The sequence below is a fragment of the Rhinoderma darwinii genome, chromosome 3 (assembly GCF_050947455.1).
Source record: "Rhinoderma darwinii isolate aRhiDar2 chromosome 3, aRhiDar2.hap1, whole genome shotgun sequence".
NCBI lineage: Eukaryota > Metazoa > Chordata > Amphibia > Anura > Rhinodermatidae > Rhinoderma > Rhinoderma darwinii.
This window is the reverse complement of record NC_134689.1, coordinates 389190343-389212052: the sequence shown is the minus strand read 5'-3', so window position 1 is coordinate 389212052 and position 21710 is coordinate 389190343. Positions and strand designations below refer to the sequence as shown.

At 41.0% G+C, this 21710-nt stretch overlaps 27 non-coding genes across 27 annotated transcripts; all 27 read right to left on the bottom strand.

Moving 5' to 3' along the window:
- Window positions 1–3: 3 nt before the first annotated feature.
- On the bottom strand, window positions 4–76 carry TRNAH-AUG (transfer RNA histidin (anticodon AUG)). The gene has a single exon. It is a non-coding gene; the product is annotated as a tRNA-His (tRNA).
- Window positions 77–552: 476 nt separating this feature from the next.
- Window positions 553–625, bottom strand: TRNAR-ACG (transfer RNA arginine (anticodon ACG)). The gene has a single exon. It is a non-coding gene; the product is annotated as a tRNA-Arg (tRNA).
- A 478-nt stretch (window positions 626–1103) lies between these two features.
- TRNAR-ACG (transfer RNA arginine (anticodon ACG)) lies at window positions 1104–1176 on the bottom strand. Its single transcript has one exon. It is a non-coding gene; the product is annotated as a tRNA-Arg (tRNA).
- A 478-nt stretch (window positions 1177–1654) lies between these two features.
- TRNAR-ACG (transfer RNA arginine (anticodon ACG)) lies at window positions 1655–1727 on the bottom strand. Its single transcript has one exon. It is a non-coding gene; the product is annotated as a tRNA-Arg (tRNA).
- A 478-nt stretch (window positions 1728–2205) lies between these two features.
- Window positions 2206–2278, bottom strand: TRNAR-ACG (transfer RNA arginine (anticodon ACG)). Its single transcript has one exon. It is a non-coding gene; the product is annotated as a tRNA-Arg (tRNA).
- A 993-nt stretch (window positions 2279–3271) lies between these two features.
- TRNAH-AUG (transfer RNA histidin (anticodon AUG)) lies at window positions 3272–3344 on the bottom strand. Its single transcript has one exon. It is a non-coding gene; the product is annotated as a tRNA-His (tRNA).
- Window positions 3345–4361: 1017 nt separating this feature from the next.
- Window positions 4362–4434, bottom strand: TRNAH-AUG (transfer RNA histidin (anticodon AUG)). Its single transcript has one exon. It is a non-coding gene; the product is annotated as a tRNA-His (tRNA).
- A 1017-nt stretch (window positions 4435–5451) lies between these two features.
- TRNAH-AUG (transfer RNA histidin (anticodon AUG)) lies at window positions 5452–5524 on the bottom strand. Its single transcript has one exon. It is a non-coding gene; the product is annotated as a tRNA-His (tRNA).
- Window positions 5525–6000: 476 nt separating this feature from the next.
- TRNAR-ACG (transfer RNA arginine (anticodon ACG)) lies at window positions 6001–6073 on the bottom strand. Its single transcript has one exon. It is a non-coding gene; the product is annotated as a tRNA-Arg (tRNA).
- A 468-nt stretch (window positions 6074–6541) lies between these two features.
- TRNAH-AUG (transfer RNA histidin (anticodon AUG)) lies at window positions 6542–6614 on the bottom strand. Its single transcript has one exon. It is a non-coding gene; the product is annotated as a tRNA-His (tRNA).
- A 476-nt stretch (window positions 6615–7090) lies between these two features.
- On the bottom strand, window positions 7091–7163 carry TRNAR-ACG (transfer RNA arginine (anticodon ACG)). Its single transcript has one exon. It is a non-coding gene; the product is annotated as a tRNA-Arg (tRNA).
- Window positions 7164–8186: 1023 nt separating this feature from the next.
- Window positions 8187–8259, bottom strand: TRNAH-AUG (transfer RNA histidin (anticodon AUG)). Its single transcript has one exon. It is a non-coding gene; the product is annotated as a tRNA-His (tRNA).
- A 2119-nt stretch (window positions 8260–10378) lies between these two features.
- Window positions 10379–10451, bottom strand: TRNAH-AUG (transfer RNA histidin (anticodon AUG)). Its single transcript has one exon. It is a non-coding gene; the product is annotated as a tRNA-His (tRNA).
- Window positions 10452–10929: 478 nt separating this feature from the next.
- Window positions 10930–11002, bottom strand: TRNAR-ACG (transfer RNA arginine (anticodon ACG)). Its single transcript has one exon. It is a non-coding gene; the product is annotated as a tRNA-Arg (tRNA).
- Window positions 11003–11470: 468 nt separating this feature from the next.
- On the bottom strand, window positions 11471–11543 carry TRNAH-AUG (transfer RNA histidin (anticodon AUG)). Its single transcript has one exon. It is a non-coding gene; the product is annotated as a tRNA-His (tRNA).
- Window positions 11544–12570: 1027 nt separating this feature from the next.
- TRNAR-ACG (transfer RNA arginine (anticodon ACG)) lies at window positions 12571–12643 on the bottom strand. Its single transcript has one exon. It is a non-coding gene; the product is annotated as a tRNA-Arg (tRNA).
- Window positions 12644–13121: 478 nt separating this feature from the next.
- On the bottom strand, window positions 13122–13194 carry TRNAR-ACG (transfer RNA arginine (anticodon ACG)). The gene has a single exon. It is a non-coding gene; the product is annotated as a tRNA-Arg (tRNA).
- Window positions 13195–13662: 468 nt separating this feature from the next.
- Window positions 13663–13735, bottom strand: TRNAH-AUG (transfer RNA histidin (anticodon AUG)). The gene has a single exon. It is a non-coding gene; the product is annotated as a tRNA-His (tRNA).
- Window positions 13736–14762: 1027 nt separating this feature from the next.
- Window positions 14763–14835, bottom strand: TRNAH-AUG (transfer RNA histidin (anticodon AUG)). Its single transcript has one exon. It is a non-coding gene; the product is annotated as a tRNA-His (tRNA).
- Window positions 14836–15313: 478 nt separating this feature from the next.
- On the bottom strand, window positions 15314–15386 carry TRNAR-ACG (transfer RNA arginine (anticodon ACG)). Its single transcript has one exon. It is a non-coding gene; the product is annotated as a tRNA-Arg (tRNA).
- A 1029-nt stretch (window positions 15387–16415) lies between these two features.
- TRNAR-ACG (transfer RNA arginine (anticodon ACG)) lies at window positions 16416–16488 on the bottom strand. The gene has a single exon. It is a non-coding gene; the product is annotated as a tRNA-Arg (tRNA).
- A 1029-nt stretch (window positions 16489–17517) lies between these two features.
- On the bottom strand, window positions 17518–17590 carry TRNAR-ACG (transfer RNA arginine (anticodon ACG)). Its single transcript has one exon. It is a non-coding gene; the product is annotated as a tRNA-Arg (tRNA).
- Window positions 17591–18619: 1029 nt separating this feature from the next.
- Window positions 18620–18692, bottom strand: TRNAR-ACG (transfer RNA arginine (anticodon ACG)). Its single transcript has one exon. It is a non-coding gene; the product is annotated as a tRNA-Arg (tRNA).
- A 468-nt stretch (window positions 18693–19160) lies between these two features.
- On the bottom strand, window positions 19161–19233 carry TRNAR-ACG (transfer RNA arginine (anticodon ACG)). The gene has a single exon. It is a non-coding gene; the product is annotated as a tRNA-Arg (tRNA).
- A 478-nt stretch (window positions 19234–19711) lies between these two features.
- On the bottom strand, window positions 19712–19784 carry TRNAR-ACG (transfer RNA arginine (anticodon ACG)). The gene has a single exon. It is a non-coding gene; the product is annotated as a tRNA-Arg (tRNA).
- Window positions 19785–20262: 478 nt separating this feature from the next.
- Window positions 20263–20335, bottom strand: TRNAR-ACG (transfer RNA arginine (anticodon ACG)). The gene has a single exon. It is a non-coding gene; the product is annotated as a tRNA-Arg (tRNA).
- Window positions 20336–21364: 1029 nt separating this feature from the next.
- TRNAR-ACG (transfer RNA arginine (anticodon ACG)) lies at window positions 21365–21437 on the bottom strand. Its single transcript has one exon. It is a non-coding gene; the product is annotated as a tRNA-Arg (tRNA).
- Window positions 21438–21710: the final 273 nt, after the last annotated feature.

Genomic DNA, 21710 nt, shown 5'->3' with positions numbered 1-21710 from the left:
GTACGAGCCAGGTAGGAGTTGAACCTACAATCTTCTGATTCATAGTCAGACGCGTTGTCCATTGCGCCACTGGCCCAGAAGCAACCCCGGTCCGAATCCGGGTCACATTTCTGGATCACCTCAAAACTTACACAAGGATCCGATTGCCATAAGTTCCTTTCATGTATTGCAAAGCAAGTCGGAACCAGATAGAGGGGAAATATTTTCATGGAATCCGGAAATCATGTGAGGCAAATCAAATGGAAACCAGCTAATAACGAAATATTTTCATGTGATTGAGAACTCTTGTGAAGTTTTTACTTTTTTCCACAACACATTTTCGGAACAGGCTAAATCACATATTTCCAGATTTTTGCCATCTAGAACAAAGAGAACAAGCTGTAGATAAAATGTGTTGTGTATTTCCTGAAAATCCATGAATATTCTTAAACCTTGGGTAAATATCATTAAAAATAAGTAAGCAAAGGGTTACTGCCGTGACCCGGATTCGGACCGGGGTTGCTGCGGCCACAACGCCGAGTACTAACCACTATACGATCATGGCAACATGTACGAGCCAGGTAGGAGTCGAACCTACAATCTTCTGATTCGTAGTCAGACGCGTTGTCCATTGCGCCACTGGCCCATATGCAACGAGTATTGTTGCTTATGCATCACATTTCTGGATCACCTCAAAACTTACACAAGGATCCGATTGCCATAAGTTCCTTTCATGTATTGCAAAGCAAGTCGGAACCAGATAGAGGGGAAATATTTTCATGGAATCCGGAAATCATGTGAGGCAAATCAAATGGAAACCAGCTAATAACGAAATATTTTCATGTGATTGAGAACTCTTGTGAAGTTTTTACTTTTTTCCACAACACATTTTCGGAACAGGCTAAATCACATATTTCCAGATTTTTGCCATCTAGAACAAAGAGAACAAGCCGTAGATAAAATGTGTTGTGTATTTCCTGAAAATCCATGAATATTCTTAAACCTTGGGTAAATATCATTAAAAATAAGTAAGCAAAGGGTTACTGCCGTGACCCGGATTCGGACCGGGGTTGCTGCGGCCACAACGCAGAGTACTAACCACTATACGATCACGGCAACATGTACGAGCCAGGTAGGAGTCGAACCTACAATCTTCTGATTCGTAGTCAGACGCGTTGTCCATTGCGCCACTGGCCCAGATGCAACGAGGGTTGTTGCTTATGCATCACATTTCTGGATCACCTCAAAACTTACACAAGGATCCGATTGCCATAAGTTCCTTTCATGTATTGCAAAGCAAGTCGGAACCAGATAGAGGGGAAATATTTTCATGGAATCTGGAAATCATGTGAGGCAAATCAAATGGAAACCAGCTAATAACTAAATATTTTCATGTGATTGAGAACTCTTGTGAAGTTTTCACTTTTTTCCACAACACATTTTCGGAACAGGCTAAATCACATATTTCCAGATTTTTGCCATCTAGAACAAAGAGAACAAGCCGTAGATAAAATGTGTTGTGTATTTCCTGAAAATCCATGAATATTCTTAAACCTTGGGTAAATATCATTAAAAATAAGTAAGCAAAGGGTTACTGCCGTGACCCGGATTCGGACCGGGGTTGCTGCGGCCACAACGCAGAGTACTAACCACTATACGATCACGGCAACATGTACGAGCCAGGTAGGAGTCGAACCTACAATCTTCTGATTCGTAGTCAGACGCGTTGTCCATTGCGCCACTGGCCCAGATGCAACGAGGGTTGTTGCTTATGCATCACATTTCTGGATCACCTCAAAACTTACACAAGGATCCGATTGCCATAAGTTCCTTTCATGTATTGCAAAGCAAGTCGGAACCAGATAGAGGGGAAATATTTTCATGGAATCTGGAAATCATGTGAGGCAAATCAAATGGAAACCAGCTAATAACTAAATATTTTCATGTGATTGAGAACTCTTGTGAAGTTTTCACTTTTTTCCACAACACATTTTCGGAACAGGCTAAATCACATATTTCCAGATTTTTGCCATCTAGAACAAAGAGAACAAGCCGTAGATAAAATGTGTTGTGTATTTCCTGAAAATCCATGAATATTCTTAAACCTTGGGTAAATATCATTAAAAATAAGTAAGCAAAGGGTTACTGCCGTGACCCGGATTCGGACCGGGGTTGCTGCGGCCACAACGCAGAGTACTAACCACTATACGATCACGGCAACATGTACGAGCCAGGTAGGAGTCGAACCTACAATCTTCTGATTCGTAGTCAGACGCGTTGTCCATTGCGCCACTGGCCCAGATGCAACGAGGGTTGTTGCTTATGCATCACATTTCTGGATCACCTCAAAACTTACACAAGGATCCGATTGCCATAAGTTCCTTTCATGTATTGCAAAGCAAGTCGGAACCAGATAGAGGGGAAATATTTTCATGGAATCTGGAAATCATGTGAGGCAAATCAAATGGAAACCAGCTAATAACTAAATATTTTCATGTGAAGTTTTTACTTTTTTCCACAACACATTTTCGGAACAGGCTAAATCACATATTTCCAGATTTTTGCCATCTAGAAAAAAGAGAACAAGCCGTAGATAAAATGTGTTGTGTATTTCCTGAAAATCTATGAATATTCTTAAACCTTGGGTAAATATCATTAAAAATAAGTAAGCAACCGTGACCCGGATTCGGACCGGGGTTGCTGCGGCCACAACGCAGAGTACTAACCACTATACGATCACGGCAACATGTACGAGCTAGGTAGGAGTCGAACCTACAATCTTCTGATTCGTAGTCAGATGTGTTGTCCATTGCGCTACTGGCCCAGAAGCAACGAGTATTGTTGCTTATGCATCACATTTCTGGATCACCTCAAAACTTACACAAGGATCCGATTGCCATAAGTTCCTTTCATGTATTGCAAAGCAAGTCGGAACCAGATAGAGGGGAAATATTTTCATGGAATCCGGAAATCATGTGAGGCAAATCAAATGGAAACCAGCTAATAACGAAATATTTTCATGTGATTGAGAACTCTTGTGAAGTTTTTACTTTTTTCCACAACACATTTTCGGAACAGGCTAAATCACATATTTCCAGATTTTTGCCATCTAGAACAAAGAGAACAAGCCGTAGATAAAATGTGTTGTGTATTTCCTGAAAATTCATGAATATTCTTAAACCTTGGGTAAATATCATTAAAAATAAGTAAGCAACCGTGACCCGGATTCGGACCGGGGTTGCTGCATCCACAACGCAGAGTACTAACCACTATACGATCACGGCAACATGTACGAGCCAGGTAGGAGTTGAACCTACAATCTTCTGATTCATAGTCAGACGCGTTGTCCATTGCGCCACTGGCCCAGAAGCAACCCCGGTCCGAATCCGGGTCACATTTCTGGATCACCTCAAAACTTACACAAGGATCCGATTGCCATAAGTTCCTTTCATGTATTGCAAAGCAAGTCGGAACCAGATAGAGGGGAAATATTTTCATGGAATCCGGAAATCATGTGAGGCAAATCAAATGGAAACCAGCTAATAACGAAATATTTTCATGTGATTGAGAACTCTTGTGAAGTTTTTACTTTTTTCCAAAACACATTTTCGGAACAGGCTAAATCACATATTTCCAGATTTTTGCCATCTAGAACAAAGAGAACAAGCCGTAGATAAAATGTGTTGTGTATTTCCTGAAAATCCATGAATATTCTTAAACCTTGGGTAAATATCATTAAAAATAAGTAAGCAAAGGGTTACTGCCGTGACCCGGATTCGGACCGGGGTTGCTGCGGCCACAACGCAGAGTACTAACCACTATACGATCACGGCAACATGTACGAGCAAGGTAGGAGTCGAACCTACAATCTTCTGATTCGTAGTCAGACGCGTTGTCCATTGCGCCACTGGCCCAGATGCAACGCGTGTTGTTGCTTATGCATCACATTTCTGGATCACCTCAAAACTTACACAAGGATCCGATTGCCATAAGTTCCTTTCATGTATTGCAAAGCAAGTCGGAACCAGATAGAGGGGAAATATTTTCATGGAATCTGGAAATCATGTGAGGCAAATCAAATGGAAACCAGCTAATAACGAAATATTTTCATGTGATTGAGAACTCTTGTGAAGTTTTTACTTTTTTCCACAACACATTTTCGGAACAGGCTAAATCACATATTTCCAGATTTTTGCCATCTAGAACAAAGAGAACAAGCCGTAGATAAAATGTGTTGTGTATTTCCTGAAAATCCATGAATATTCTTAAACCTTGGGTAAATATCATTAAAAATAAGTAAGCAACCGTGACCCGGATTCGGACCGGGGTTGCTGCATCCACAACGCAGAGTACTAACCACTATACGATCACGGCAACATGTACGAGCCAGGTAGGAGTTGAACCTACAATCTTCTGATTCATAGTCAGACGCGTTGTCCATTGCGCCACTGGCCCAGAAGCAACCCCGGTCCGAATCCGGGTCACATTTCTGGATCACCTCAAAACTTACACAAGGATCCGATTGCCATAAGTTCCTTTCATGTATTGCAAAGCAAGTCGGAACCAGATAGAGGGGAAATATTTTCATGGAATCCGGAAATCATGTGAGGCAAATCAAATGGAAACCAGCTAATAACGAAATATTTTCATGTGATTGAGAACTCTTGTGAAGTTTTTACTTTTTTCCACAACACATTTTCGGAACAGGCTAAATCACATATTTCCAGATTTTTGCCATCTAGAACAAAGAGAACAAGCCGTAGATAAAATGTGTTGTGTATTTCCTGAAAATCCATGAATATTCTTAAACCTTGGGTAAATATCATTAAAAATAAGTAAGCAAAGGGTTACTGCCGTGACCCGGATTCGGACCGGGGTTGCTGCGGCCACAACGCAGAGTACTAACCACTATACGATCACGGCAACATGTACGAGCAAGGTAGGAGTCGAACCTACAATCTTCTGATTCGTAGTCAGACGCGTTGTCCATTGCGCCACTGGCCCAGATGCAACGCGTGTTGTTGCTTATGCATCACATTTCTGGATCACCTCAAAACTTACACAAGGATCCGATTGCCATAAGTTCCTTTCATGTATTGCAAAGCAAGTCGGAACCAGATAGAGGGGAAATATTTTCATGGAATCTGGAAATCATGTGAGGCAAATCAAATGGAAACCAGCTAATAACGAAATATTTTCATGTGATTGAGAACTCTTGTGAAGTTTTTACTTTTTTCCACAACACATTTTCGGAACAGGCTAAATCACATATTTCCAGATTTTTGCCATCTAGAACAAAGAGAACAAGCCGTAGATAAAATGTGTTGTGTATTTCCTGAAAATCCATGAATATTCTTAAACCTTGGGTAAATATCATTAAAAATAAGTAAGCAACCGTGACCCGGATTCGGACCGGGGTTGCTGCATCCACAACGCAGAGTACTAACCACTATACGATCACGGCAACATGTACGAGCCAGGTAGGAGTTGAACCTACAATCTTCTGATTCATAGTCAGACGTGTTGTCCATTGCGCCACTGGCCCAGAAGCAACCCTGGTCCGAATCCGGGTCACATTTCTGGATCACCTCAAAACTTACACAAGGATCCGATTGCCATAAGTTCCTTTCATGTATTGCAAAGCAAGTCGGAACCAGATAGAGGGGAAATATTTTCATGGAATCCGGAAATCATGTGAGGCAAATCAAATGGAAACCAGCTAATAACGAAATATTTTCATGTGATTGAGAACTCTTGTGAAGTTTTTACTTTTTTCCACAACACATTTTCGGAACAGGCTAAATCACATATTTCCAGATTTTTGCCATCTAGAACAAAGAGAACAAGCCGTAGATAAAATGTGTTGTGTATTTCCTGAAAATCCATGAATATTCTTAAACCTTGGGTAAATATCATTAAAAATAAGTAAGCAAAGGGTTACTGCCGTGACCCGGATTCGGACCGGGGTTGCTGCGGCCACAACGCAGAGTACTAACCACTATACGATCACGGCAACATGTACGAGCCAGGTAGGAGTCGAACCTACAATCTTCTGATTCGTAGTCAGACGCGTTGTCCATTGCGCCACTGGCCCAGATGCAACGCGTGTTGTTGCTTATGCATCACATTTCTGGATCACCTCAAAACTTACACAAGGATCCGATTGCCATAAGTTCCTTTCATGTATTGCAAAGCAAGTCGGAACCAGATAGAGGGGAAATATTTTCATGGAATCTGGAAATCATGTGAGGCAAATCAAATGGAAACCAGCTAATAACGAAATATTTTCATGTGATTGAGAACTCTTGTGAAGTTTTTACTTTTTTCCACAACACATTTTCGGAACAGGCTAAATCACATATTTCCAGATTTTTGCCATCTAGAACAAAGTGAACAAGCCGTAGATAAAATGTGTTGTGTATTTCCTGAAAATCCATGAATATTCTTAAACCTTGGGTAAATATAATTAAAAATAAGTAAGCAACCGTGACCCGGATTCGGACCGGGGTTGCTGCATCCACAACGCAGAGTACTAACCACTATACGATCACGGCAACATGTACGAGCCAGGTAGGAGTTGAACCTACAATCTTCTGATTCATAGTCAGACGCGTTGTCCATTGCGCCACTGGCCCAGAAGCAACCCCGGTCCGAATCCGGGTCACATTTCTGGATCACCTCAAAACTTACACAAGGATCCGATTGCCATAAGTTCCTTTCATGTATTGCAAAGCAAGTCGGAACCAGATAGAGGGGAAATATTTTCATGGAATCCGGAAATCATATGAGGCAAATCAAATGGAAACCAGCTAATAACGAAATATTTTCATGTGATTGAGAACTCTTGTGAAGTTTTTACTTTTTTCCACAACACATTTTCGGAACAGGCTAAATCACATATTTCCAGATTTTTGCCATCTAGAACAAAGAGAACAAGCTGTAGATAAAATGTGTTGTGTATTTCCTGAAAATCCATGAATATTCTTAAACCTTGGGTAAATATCATTAAAAATAAGTAAGCAAAGGGTTACTGCCGTGACCCGGATTCGGACCGGGGTTGCTGCGGCCACAACGCCGAGTACTAACCACTATACGATCATGGCAACATGTACGAGCCAGGTAGGAGTCGAACCTACAATCTTCTGATTCGTAGTCAGACGCGTTGTCCATTGCGCCACTGGCCCAGATGCAACGAGTATTGTTGCTTATGCATCACATTTCTGGATCACCTCAAAACTTACACAAGGATCCGATTGCCATAAGTTCCTTTCATGTATTGCAAAGCAAGTCGGAACCAGATAGAGGGGAAATATTTTCATGGAATCCGGAAATCATGTGAGGCAAATCAAATGGAAACCAGCTAATAACGAAATATTTTCATGTGATTGAGAACTCTTGTGAAGTTTTTACTTTTTTCCACAACACATTTTCGGAACAGGCTAAATCACATATTTCCAGATTTTTGCCATCTAGAACAAAGAGAACAAGCCGTAGATAAAATGTGTTGTGTATTTCCTGAAAATCCATGAATATTCTTAAACCTTGGGTAAATATCATTAAAAATAAGTAAGCAAAGGGTTACTGCCGTGACCCGGACCGGGGTTGCTGCGGCCACAACGCAGAGTACTAACCACTATACGATCACGGCAACATGTACGAGCCAGGTAGGAGTCGAACCTACAATCTTCTGATTCGTAGTCAGACGTGTTGTCCATTGCGCCACTGGCCCAGATGCAACGAGTATTGTTGCTTATGCATCACATTTCTGGATCACCTCAAAACTTACACAAGGATCCGATTGCCATAAGTTCCTTTCATGTATTGCAAAGCAAGTCGGAACCAGATAGAGGGGAAATATTTTCATGGAATCCGGAAATCATGTGAGGCAAATCAAATGGAAACCAGCTAATAACGAAATATTTTCATGTGATTGAGAACTCTTGTGGAGTTTTTACTTTTTTCCACAACACATTTTCGGAACAGGCTAAATTACATATTTCCAGATTTTTGCCATCTAGAACAAAGAGAACAAGCCGTAGATAAAATGTGTTGTGTATTTCCTGAAAATCCATGAATATTCTTAAACCTTGGGTAAATATCATTAAAAATAAGTAAGCAAAGGGTTACTGCCGTGACCCGGATTCGGACCGGGGTTGCTGCGGCCACAACGCAGAGTACTAACCACTATACGATCACGGCAACATGTACGAGCCAGGTAGGAGTCGAACCTACAATCTTCTGATTCATAGTCAGACGCGTTGTCCATTGCGCCACTGGCCCAGATGCAACGAGTATTGTTGCTTATGCATCACATTTCTGGATCACCTCAAAACTTACACAAGGATCCGATTGCCATAAGTTCCTTTCATGTATTGCAAAGCAAGTCGGAACCAGATAGAGCGGAAATATTTTCATGGAATCCGGAAATCATGTGAGGCAAATCAAATGGAAACCAGCTAATAACGAAATATTTTCATGTGATTGAGAACTCTTGTGAAGTTTTTACTTTTTTCCACAACACATTTTCGGAACAGGCTAAATCACATATTTCCAGATTTTTGCCATCTAGAACAAAGAGAACAAGCCGTAGATAAAATGTGTTGTGTATTTCCTGAAAATCCATGAATATTCTTAAACCTTGGGTAAATATCATTAAATATAAGTAAGCAAAGGGTTACTGCCGTGACCCGGATACGGATCGGGGTTGCTGCAGCCACAACACAGAGTACTAACCACTATACGATCACGGCAACATGTACGAGGCAGTTAGGAGTCGAACCTACAATCTTCTGATTCATAGTCAGACGCGTTGTCCATTGCGCTACTGGCCCAGATGCAACGAGTATTGTTGCTTATGCATCACATTTCTGGATCACCTCAAAACTTACACAAGGATCCGATTGCCATAAGTTCCTTTCATGTATTGCAAAGCAAGTCGGAACCAGATAGAGGGGAAATATTTTCATGGAATCCGGAAATCATGTGAGGCAAATCAAATGGAAACCAGCTAATAACTAAATATTTTCATGTGATTGAGAACTCTTGTGAAGTTTTTACTTTTTTCCACAACACATTTTCGGAACAGGCTAAATCACATATTTCCAGATTTTTGCCATCTAGAACAAAGAGAACAAGCCGTAGATAAAATGTGTTGTGTATTTCCTGAAAATCCATGAATATTCTTAAACCTTGGGTAAATATCATTAAAAATAAGTAAGCAAAGGGTTACTGCCGTGACCCAGATTCGGACCGGGGTTGCTGCGGCCACAACGCAGAGTACTAACCACTATACGATCACGGCAACATGTACGAGCCAGGTAGGAGTCGAACCTACAATCTTCTGATTCGTAGTCAGACGCGTTGTCCATTGCGCAACTGGCCCAGATGCAATGAAGATTGTTGCTTATGCATCACATTTCTGGATCACCTCAAAACTTACACAAGGATCCGATTGCCATAAGTTCCTTTCATGTATTGCAAAGCAAGTCGGAACCAGATAGAGCGGAAATATTTTCATGGAATCCGGAAATCATGTGAGGCAAATCAAATGGAAACCAGCTAATAACGAAATATTTTCATGTGATTGAGAACTCTTGTGAAGTTTTTACTTTTTTCCACAACACATTTTCGGAACAGGCTAAATCACATATTTCCAGATTTTTGCCATCTAGAACAAAGAGAACAAGCCGTAGATAAAATGTGTTGTGTATTTCCTGAAAATCCATGAATATTCTTAAACCTTGGGTAAATATCATTAAATATAAGTAAGCAAAGGGTTACTGCCGTGACCCGGATACGGATCGGGGTTGCTGCAGCCACAACTCAGAGTACTAACCACTATACGATCACGGCAACATGTACGAGGCAGTTAGGAGTCGAACCTACAATCTTCTGATTCATAGTCAGACGCGTTGTCCACTGCGCTACTGGCCCAGATGCAACGAGTATTGTTGCTTATGCATCACATTTCTGGATCACCTCAAAACTTACACAAGGATCCGATTGCCATAAGTTCCTTTCATGTATTGCAAAGCAAGTCGGAACCAGATAGAGGGGAAATATTTTCATGGAATCCGGAAATCATGTGAGGCAAATCAAATGGAAACCAGCTAATAACTAAATATTTTCATGTGATTGAGAACTCTTGTGAAGTTTTTACTTTTTTCCACAACACATTTTCGGAACAGGCTAAATCACATATTTCCAGATTTTTGCCATCTAGAACAAAGAGAACAAGCCGTAGATAAAATGTGTTGTGTATTTCCTGAAAATCCATGAATATTCTTAAACCTTGGGTAAATATCATTAAAAATAAGTAAGCAACCGTGACCCGGATTCGGACCGGGGTTGCTGCATCCACAACGCAGAGTACTAACCAATACGATCACGGCAACATGTATGAGCCAGGTAGGAGTCGAACCTACAATCTTCTGATTCATAGTCAGACGCGTTGTCCATTGCGCTACTGGCCCAGAAGCAACGAGTATTGTTGCTTATGCATCACATTTCTGGATCACCTCAAAACTTACACAAGGATCCGATTGCCATAAGTTCCTTTCATGTATTGCAAAGCAAGTCGGAACCAGATAGAGGGGAAATATTTTCATGGAATCCGGAAATCATGTGAGGCAAATCAAATGGAAACCAGCTAATAACGAAATATTTTCATGTGATTGAGAACTCTTGTGAAGTTTTTACTTTTTTCCACAACACATTTTCGGAACAGGCTAAATCACATATTTCCAGATTTTTGCCATCTAGAACAAAGAGAACAAGCCGTAGATAAAATGTGTTGTGTATTTCCTGAAAATCCATGAATATTCTTAAACCTTGGGTAAATATCATTAAAAATAAGTAAGCAAAGGGTTACTGCCGTGACCCGGATTCGGACCGGGGTTGCTGCGGCCACAACGCAGAGTACTAACCACTATACGATCACGGCAACATGTACGAGCCAGGTAGGAGTCGAACCTACAATCTTCTGATTCGTAGTCAGACGCGTTGTCCATTGCGCCACTGGCCCAGATGCAACGCGTGTTGTTGCTTATGCATCACATTTCTGGATCACCTCAAAACTTACACAAGGATCCGATTGCCATAAGTTCCTTTCATGTATTGCAAAGCAAGTCGGAACCAGATAGAGGGGAAATATTTTCATGGAATCTGGAAATCATGTGAGGCAAATCAAATGGAAACCAGCTAATAACGAAATATTTTCATGTGATTGAGAACTCTTGTGAAGTTTTTACTTTTTTCCACAACACATTTTCGGAACAGGCTAAATCACATATTTCCAGATTTTTGCCATCTAGAACAAAGAGAACAAGCCGTAGATAAAATGTGTTGTGTATTTCCTGAAAATCCATGAATATTCTTAAACCTTGGGTAAATATCATTAAAAATAAGTAAGCAACCGTGACCCGGATTCGGACCGGGGTTGCTGCATCCACAACGCAGAGTACTAACCACTATACGATCACGGCAACATGTACGAGCCAGGTAGGAGTTGAACCTACAATCTTCTGATTCATAGTCAGACGCGTTGTCCATTGCGCCACTGGCCCAGAAGCAACCCCGGTCCGAATCCGGGTCACATTTCTGGATCACCTCAAAACTTACACAAGGATCCGATTGCCATAAGTTCCTTTCATGTATTGCAAAGCAAGTCGGAACCAGATAGAGGGGAAATATTTTCATGGAATCCGGAAATCATGTGAGGCAAATCAAATGGAAACCAGCTAATAACGAAATATTTTCATGTGATTGAGAACTCTTGTGAAGTTTTTACTTTTTTCCACAACACATTTTCGGAACAGGCTAAATCACATATTTCCAGATTTTTGCCATCTAGAACAAAGAGAACAAGCCGTAGATAAAATGTGTTGTGTATTTCCTGAAAATCCATGAATATTCTTAAACCTTGGGTAAATATCATTAAAAATAAGTAAGCAAAGGGTTACTGCCGTGCCCCGGATTCGGACCGGGGTTGCTGCGGCCACAACGCAGAGTACTAACCACTATACGATCACGGCAACATGTACGAGTCAGGTAGGAGTTGAACCTACAATCTTCTGATTCGTAGTCAGACGCGTTGTCCATTGCGCCACTGGCCCAGATGCAACGAGGATTGTTGCTTATGCATCACATTTCTGGATCACCTCAAAACTTACACAAGGATCCGATTGCCATAAGTTCCTTTCATGTATTGCAAAGCAAGTCGGAACCAGATAGAGGGGAAATATTTTCATGGAATCCGGAAATCATGTGAGACAAATCAAATGGAAACCAGCTAATAACGAAATATTTTCATGTGATTGAGAACTCTTGTGAAGTTTTTACTTTTTTCCACAACACATTTTCGGAACAGGCTAAATCACATATTTCCAGATTTTTGCCATCTAGAACAAAGAGAACAAGCCGTAGATAAAATGTGTTGTGTATTTCCTGAAAATCCATGAATATTCTTAAACCTTGGGTAATAATCATTAAAAATAAGTAAGCAAAGGGTTACTGCCGTGCCCCGGATTCGGACCGGGGTTGCTGCGGCCACAACGCAGAGTACTAACCACTATACGATCACGGCAACATGTACGAGCCAGGTAGGAGTCGAACCTACAATCTTCTGATTCGTAGTCAGACGCGTTGTCCATTGCGCTACTGGCCCAGAAGCAACGAGTATTGTTGCTTATGCATCACATTTCTGGATCACCTCAAAACTTACACAAGGATCCGATTGCCATAAGTTCCTTTCATGTATTGCAAAGCAAGTCGGAACCAGATAGAGGGGAAATATTCTCATGGAATCCGGAAATCATGTGAGGCAAATCAAATGGAAACCAGCTAATAACGAAATATTTTCATGTGATTGAGAACTCTTGTGAAGTTTTTACTTTTTTCCACAACACATTTTCGGAACAGGCTAAATCACATATTTCCAGATTTTTGCCATCTAGAACAAAGAGAACAAGCCGTAGATAAAATGTGTTGTGTATTTCCTGAAAATCCATGAATATTCTTAAACCTTGGGTAAATATCATTAAAAATAAGTAAGCAAAGGGTTACTGCCGTGACCCGGATTCGGACCGGGGTTGCTGCGGCCACAACGCAGAGTACTAACCACTATACGATCACGGCAACATGTACGAGCCAGGTAGGAGTCGAACCTACAATCTTCTGATTCGTAGTCAGACGCGTTGTCCATTGCGCCACTGGCCCAGATGCAACGCGTGTTGTTGCTTATGCATCACATTTCTGGATCACCTCAAAACTTACACAAGGATCCGATTGCCATAAGTTCCTTTCATGTATTGCAAAGCAAGTCGGAACCAGATAGAGGGGAAATATTTTCATGGAATCTGGAAATCATGTGAGGCAAATCAAATGGAAACCAGCTAATAACGAAATATTTTCATGTGATTGAGAACTCTTGTGAAGTTTTTACTTTTTTCCACAACACATTTTCGGAACAGGCTAAATCACATATTTCCAGATTTTTGCCATCTAGAACAAAGAGAACAAGCCGTAGATAAAATGTGTTGTGTATTTCCTGAAAATCCATGAATATTCTTAAACCTTGGGTAAATATCATTAAAAATAAGTAAGCAACCGTGACCCGGATTCGGACCGGGGTTGCTGCATCCACAACGCAGAGTACTAACCACTATACGATCACGGCAACATGTACGAGCCAGGTAGGAGTTGAACCTACAATCTTCTGATTCATAGTCAGACGCGTTGTCCATTGCGCCACTGGCCCAGAAGCAACCCCGGTCCGAATCCGGGTCACATTTCTGGATCACCTCAAAACTTACACAAGGATCCGATTGCCATAAGTTCCTTTCATGTATTGCAAAGCAAGTCGGAACCAGATAGAGGGGAAATATTTTCATGGAATCCGGAAATCATGTGAGGCAAATCAAATGGAAACCAGCTAATAACGAAATATTTTCATGTGATTGAGAACTCTTGTGAAGTTTTTACTTTTTTCCACAACACATTTTCGGAACAGGCTAAATCACATATTTCCAGATTTTTGCCATCTAGAACAAAGAGAACAAGCTGTAGATAAAATGTGTTGTGTATTTCCTGAAAATCCATGAATATTCTTAAACCTTGGGTAAATATCATTAAAAATAAGTAAGCAAAGGGTTACTGCCGTGACCCGGATTCGGACCGGGGTTGCTGCGGCCACAACGCCGAGTACTAACCACTATACGATCATGGCAACATGTACGAGCCAGGCAGGAGTCGAACCTACAATCTTCTGATTCGTAGTCAGACGCGTTGTCCATTGCGCCACTGGCCCAGATGCAACGAGTATTGTTGCTTATGCATCACATTTCTGGATCACCTCAAAACTTACACAAGGATCCGATTGCCATAAGTTCCTTTCATGTATTGCAAAGCAAGTCGGAACCAGATAGAGGGGAAATATTTTCATGGAATCCGGAAATCATGTGAGGCAAATCAAATGGAAACCAGCTAATAACGAAATATTTTCATGTGATTGAGAACTCTTGTGAAGTTTTTACTTTTTTCCACAACACATTTTCGGAACAGGCTAAATCACATATTTCCAGATTTTTGCCATCTAGAACAAAGAGAACAAGCCGTAGATAAAATGTGTTGTGTATTTCCTGAAAATCCATGAATATTCTTAAACCTTGGGTAAATATCATTAAAAATAAGTAAGCAAAGGGTTACTGCCGTGACCCGGATTCGGACCGGGGTTGCTGCGGCCACAAAGCAGAGTACTAACCACTATACGATCACGGCAACATGTACGAGCCAGGTAGGAGTCGAACCTACAATCTTCTGATTCATAGTCAGACGCGTTGTCCATTGCGCCACTGGCCCAGATGCAACGAGGATTGTTGCTTATGCAACACATTTCTGGATCACCTCAAAACTTACACAAGGATCCGATTGCCATAAGTTCCTTTCATGTATTGCAAAGCAAGTCGGAACCAGATAGAGGGGAAATATTTTCATGGAATCCGGAAATCATGTGAGGCAAATCAAATGGAAACCAGCTAATAACGAAATATTTTCATGTGATTGAGAACTCTTGTGAAGTTTTTACTTTTTTCCACAACACATTTTCGGAACAGGCTAAATCACATATTTCCAGATTTTTGCCATCTAGAACAAAGAGAACAAGCCGTAGATAAAATGTGTTGTGTATTTCCTGAAAATCCATGAATATTCTTAAACCTTGGGTAAATATCATTAAAAATAAGTAAGCAAAGGGTTACTGCCGTGACCCGGATTCGGACCGGGGTTGCTGCGGTCACAACGCAGAGTACTAACCACTATACGATCACGGCAACATGTACGAGCCAGGTAGGAGTCGAACCTACAATCTTCTGATTCGTAGTCAGACGCGTTGTCCATTGCGCCACTGGCCCAGATGCAACGAGGATTGTTGCTTATGCATCACATTTCTGGATCACCTCAAAACTTACACAAGGATCCGATTGCCATAAGTTCCTTTCATGTATTGCAAAGCAAGTCGGAACCAGATAGAGCAGAAATATTTTCATGGAATCCGGAAATCATGTGAGGCAAATCAAATGGAAACCAGCTAATAACGAAATATTTTCATGTGATTGAGAACTCTTGTGAAGTTTTTACTTTTTTCCACAACACATTTTCGGAACAGGCTAAATCACATATTTCCGGATTTTTGCCATCTAGAACAAAGAGAACAAGCCGTAGATAAAATGTGTTGTGTATTTCCTGAAAATCCATGAATATTCTTAAACCTTGGGTAAATATCATTAAATCTAAGTAAGCAAAGGGTTACTGCCGTGACCCGGATACGGATCGGGGTTGCTGCAGCCACAACGCAGAGTACTAACCACTATACGATCACGGCAACATGTACGAGGCAGTTAGGAGTCGAACCTACAATCTTCTGATTCGTAGTCAGACGCGTTGTCCATTGCGCTACTGGCCCAGATGCAACGAGTATTGTTGCTTATGCATCACATTTCTGGATCACCTCAAAACTTACACAAGGATCCGATTGCCATAAGTTCCTTTCATGTATTGCAAAGCAAGTCGGAACCAGATAGAGGGGAAATATTTTCATGGAATCCGGAAATCATGTGAGGCAAATCAAATGGAAACCAGCTAATAACTAAATATTTTCATGTGATTGAGAACTCTTGTGAAGTTTTTACTTTTTTCCACAACACATTTTCGGAACAGGCTAAATCACATATTTCCAGATTTTTGCCATCTAGAACAAAGAGAACAAGCCGTAGATAAAATGTGTTGTGTATTTCCTGAAAATCCATGAATATTCTTAAACCTTGGGTAAATATCATTAAAAATAAGTAAGCAAAGGGTTACTGCCGTGACCCGGATTCGGACCGGGGTTGCTGCGGCCACAACGCAGAGTACTAACCACTATACGATCACGGCAACATGTACGAGCCAGGTAGGAGTTGAACCTACAATCTTCTGATTCGTAGTCAGACGCGTTGTCCATTGCGCCACTGGCCCAGATGCAACGAGGATTGTTGCTTATGCATCACATTTCTGGATCACCTCAAAACTTACACAAGGATCCGATTGCCATAAGTTCCTTTCATGTATTGCAAAGCAAGTCGGAACCAGATAGAGGGGAAATATTTTCATGGAATCCGGAAATCATGTGAGACAAATCAAATGGAAACCAGCTAATAACGAAATATTTTCATGTGATTGAGAACTCTTGTAAAGTTTTTACTTTTTTCCACAACACATTTTCGGAACAGGCTAAATCACATATTTCCAGATTTTTGCCATCTAGAACAAAGAGAACAAGCCGTAGATAAAATGTGTTGTGTATTTCCTGAAAATCCATGAATATTCTTAAACCTTGGGTAAATATCATTAAAAATAAGTAAGCAAAGGGTTACTGCCGTGACCCGGATTCGGACCGGGGTTGCTGCGGCCACAAAGCAGAGTACTAACCACTATACGATCACGGCAACATGTACGAGCCAGGTAGGAGTCGAACCTACAATCTTCTGATTCGTAGTGAGACGCGTTGTCCATTGCGCCACTGGCCCAGATGCAACGAGGATTGTTGCTTATGCATCACATTTCTGGATCACCTCAAAACTTACACAAGGATCCGATTGCCATAAGTTCCTTTCATGTATTGCAAAGCAAGTCGGAACCAGATAGAGGGGAAATATTTTCATGGAATCCGGAAATCATGTGAGGCAAATCAAATGGAAACCAGCTAATAACGAAATATTTTCATGTGATTGAGAACTCTTGTGAAGTTTTTACTTTTTTCCACAACACATTTTCGGAACAGGCTAAATCACATATTTCCAGATTTTTGCCATCTAGAACAAAGAGAACAAGCCGTAGATAAAATGTGTTGTGTATTTCCTGAAAATCCATGAATATTCTTAAACCTTGGGTAAATATCATTAAAAATAAGTAAGCAAAGGGTTACTGCCGTGACCCGGATTCGGACCGGGGTTGCTGCGGTCACAACGCAGAGTACTAACCACTATACGATCACGGCAACATGTACGAGCCAGGTAGGAGTCGAACCTACAATCTTCTGATTCGTAGTCAGACGCGTTGTCCATTGCGCCACTGGCCCAGATGCAACGAGGATTGTTGCTTATGCATCACATTTCTGGATCACCTCAAAACTTACACAAGGATCCGATTGCCATAAGTTCCTTTCATGTATTGCAAAGCAAGTCGGAACCAGATAGAGCAGAAATATTTTCATGGAATCCGGAAATCATGTGAGGCAAATCAAATGGAAACCAGCTAATAACGAAATATTTTCATGTGATTGAGAACTCTTGTGAAGTTTTTACTTTTTTCCACAACACATTTTCGGAACAGGCTAAATCACATATTTCCGGATTTTTGCCATCTAGAACAAAGAGAACAAGCCGTAGATAAAATGTGTTGTGTATTTCCTGAAAATCCATGAATATTCTTAAACCTTGGGTAAATATCATTAAATATAAGTAAGCAAAGGGTTACTGCCGTGACCCGGATACGGATCGGGGTTGCTGCAGCCACAACGCAGAGTACTAACCACTATACGATCACGGCAACATGTACGAGGCAGTTAGGAGTCGAACCTACAATCTTCTGATTCGTAGTCAGACGCGTTGTCCATTGCGCTACTGGCCCAGATGCAACGAGTATTGTTGCTTATGCATCACATTTCTGGATCACCTCAAAACTTACACAAGGATCCGATTGCCATAAGTTCCTTTCATGTATTGCAAAGCAAGTCGGAACCAGATAGAGGGGAAATATTTTCATGGAATCCGGAAATCATGTGAGGCAAATCAAATGGAAACCAGCTAATAACTAAATATTTTCATGTGATTGAGAACTCTTGTGAAGTTTTTACTTTTTTCCACAACACATTTTCGGAACAGGCTAAATCACATATTTCCAGATTTTTGCCATCTAGAACAAAGAGAACAAGCCGTAGATAAAATGTGTTGTGTATTTCCTGAAAATCCATGAATATTCTTAAACCTTGGGTAAATATCATTAAAAATAAGTAAGCAAAGGGTTACTGCCGTGACCCGGATTCGGACCGGGGTTGCTGCGGCCACAACGCAGAGTACTAACCACTATACGATCACGGCAACATGTACGAGCCAGGTAGGAGTTGAACCTACAATCTTCTGATTCGTAGTCAGACGCGTTGTCCATTGCGCCACTGGCCCAGATGCAACGAGGATTGTTGCTTATGCATCACATTTCTGGATCACCTCAAAACTTACACAAGGATCCGATTGCCATAAGTTCCTTTCATGTATTGCAAAGCAAGTCGGAACCAGATAGAGGGGAAATATTTTCATGGAATCCGGAAATCATGTGAGACAAATCAAATGGAAACCAGCTAATAACGAAATATTTTCATGTGATTGAGAACTCTTGTAAAGTTTTTACTTTTTTCCACAACACATTTTCGGAACAGGCTAAATCACATATTTCCAGATTTTTGCCATCTAGAACAAAGAGAACAAGCCGTAGATAAAATGTGTTGTGTATTTCCTGAAAATCCATGAATATTCTTAAACCTTGGGTAAATATCATTAAAAATAAGTAAGCAACCGTGACCCGGATTCGGACCGGGGTTGCTGCATCCACAACGCAGAGTACTAACCACTATACGATCACGGCAACATGTACGAGCCAGGTAGGAGTTGAACCTACAATCTTCTGATTCGTAGTCAGACGCGTTGTCCATTGCGCCACTGGCCCAGATGCAACGAGGATTGTTGCTTATGCATCACATTTCTGGATCACCTCAAAACTTACACAAGGATCCGATTGCCATAAGTTCCTTTCATGTATTGCAAAGCAAGTCGGAACCAGATAGAGGGGAAATATTTTCATGGAATCCGGAAATCATGTGAGACAAATCAAATGGAAACCAGCTAATAACGAAATATTTTCATGTGATTGAGAACTCTTGTAAAGTTTTTACTTTTTTCCACAACACATTTTCGGAACAGGCTAAATCACATATTTCCAGATTTTTGCCATCTAGAACAAAGAGAACAAGCCGTAGATAAAATGTGTTGTGTATTTCCTGAAAATCCATGAATATTCTTAAACCTTGGGTAAATATCATTAAAAATAAGTAAGCAAAGGGTTACTGCCGTGCCCCGGATTCGGACCGGGGTTGCTGCGGCCACAACGCAGAGTACTAACCACTATACGATCACGGCAACATGTACGAGCCAGGTAGGAGTCGAACCTACAATCTTCTGATTCGTAGTCAGACGCGTTGTCCATTGCGCTACTGGCCCAGAAGCAACGAGTATTGTTGCTTATGCATCACATTTCTGGATCACCTCAAAACTTACACAAGGATCCGATTGCCATAAGTTCCTTTCATGTATTGCAAAGCAAGTCGGAACCAGATAGAGGGGAAATATTTTCATGGAATCCGGAATTCATGTGAGGCAAATCAAATGGAAACCAGCTAATAACGAAATATTTTCATGTGATTGAGAACTCTTGTGAAGTTTTTACTTTTTTCCACAACACATTTTCGGAACAGGCTAAATCACATATTTCCGGATTTTTGCCATCTAGAACAAAGAGAACAAGCCGTAGATAAAATGTGTTGTGTATTTCCTGAAAATCCATGAATATTCTTAAACCTTGGGTAAATATCATTAAAAATAAGTAAGCAAAGGGTTACTGCCGTGACCCGGATTCGGACCGGGGTTGCTGCGGCCACAACGCAGAGTACTAACCACTATACGATCACGGCAACATGTACGAGCCAGGTAGGAGTTGAACCTACAATCTTCTGATTCGTAGTCAGACGCGTTGTCCATTGCGCCACTGGCCCAGATGCAACGAGGATTGTTGCTTATGCATCACATTTCTGGATCACCTCAAAACTTACACAAGGATCCGATTGCCATAAGTTCCTTTCATGTATTGCAAAGCAAGTCGGAACCAGATAGAGGGGAAATATTTTCATGGAATCCGGAAATCATGTGAGACAAATCAAATGGAAACCAGCTAATAACGAAATATTTTCATGTGATTGAGAACTCTTGTAAAGTTTTTACTTTTTTCCACAACACATTTTCGGAACAGGCTAAATCACATATTTCCAGATTTTTGCCATCTAGAACAAAGAGAACAAGCCGTAGATAAAATGTGTTGTGTATTTCCTGAAAATCCATGAATATTCTTAAACCTTGGGTAAATATCATTAAAAATAAGTAAGCAAAGGGTTACTGCCGTGACCCGGATTCGGACCGGGGTTGCTGCGGCCACAAAGCAGAGTACTAACCACTATACGATCACGGCAACATGTACGAGCCAGGTAGGAGTCGAACCTACAATCTTCTGATTCGTAGTGAGACGCGTTGTCCATTGCGCCACTGGCCCAGATGCAACGAGGATTGTTGCTTATGCATCACATTTCTGGATCACCTCAAAACTTACACAAGGATCCGATTGCCATAAGTTCCTTTCATGTATTGCAAAGCAAGTCGGAACCAGATAGAGGGGAAATATTTTCATGGAATCCGGAATTCATGTGAGGCAAATCAAATGGAAACCAGCTAATAACGAAATATTTTCATGTGATTGAGAACTCTTGTGAAGTTTTTACTTTTTTCCACAACACATTTTCGGAACAGGCTAAATCACATATTTCCGGATTTTTGCCATCTAGAACAAAGAGAACAAGCCGTAGATAAAATGTGTTGCGTATTTCCTGAAAATCCATGAATATTCTTAAACCTTGGGTAAATATCATTAAAAATAAGTAAGCAAAGGGTTACTGCCGTGACCCGGATTCGGACCGGGGTTGCTGCGGCCACAACGCAGAGTACTAACCACTATACGATCACGGCAACATGTACGAGCCAGGTAGGAGTCGAACCTACAATCTTCTGATTCGTAGTCAGACGCGTTGTCCATTGCGCCACTGGCCCAGATGCAACGAGGATTGTTGCTTATGCATCACATTTCTGGATCACCTCAAAACTTACACAAGGATCCGATTGCCATAAGTTCCTTTCATGTATTGCAAAGCAAGTCGGAACCAGATAGAGGGGAAATATTTTCATGGAATCCGGAAATCATGTGAGGCAAATCAAATGGAAACCAGCTAATAACGAAATATTTTCATGTGATTGAGAACTCTTGTGAAGTTTTTACTTTTTTCCACAACACATTTTCGGAACAGGCTAAATCACATATTTCCG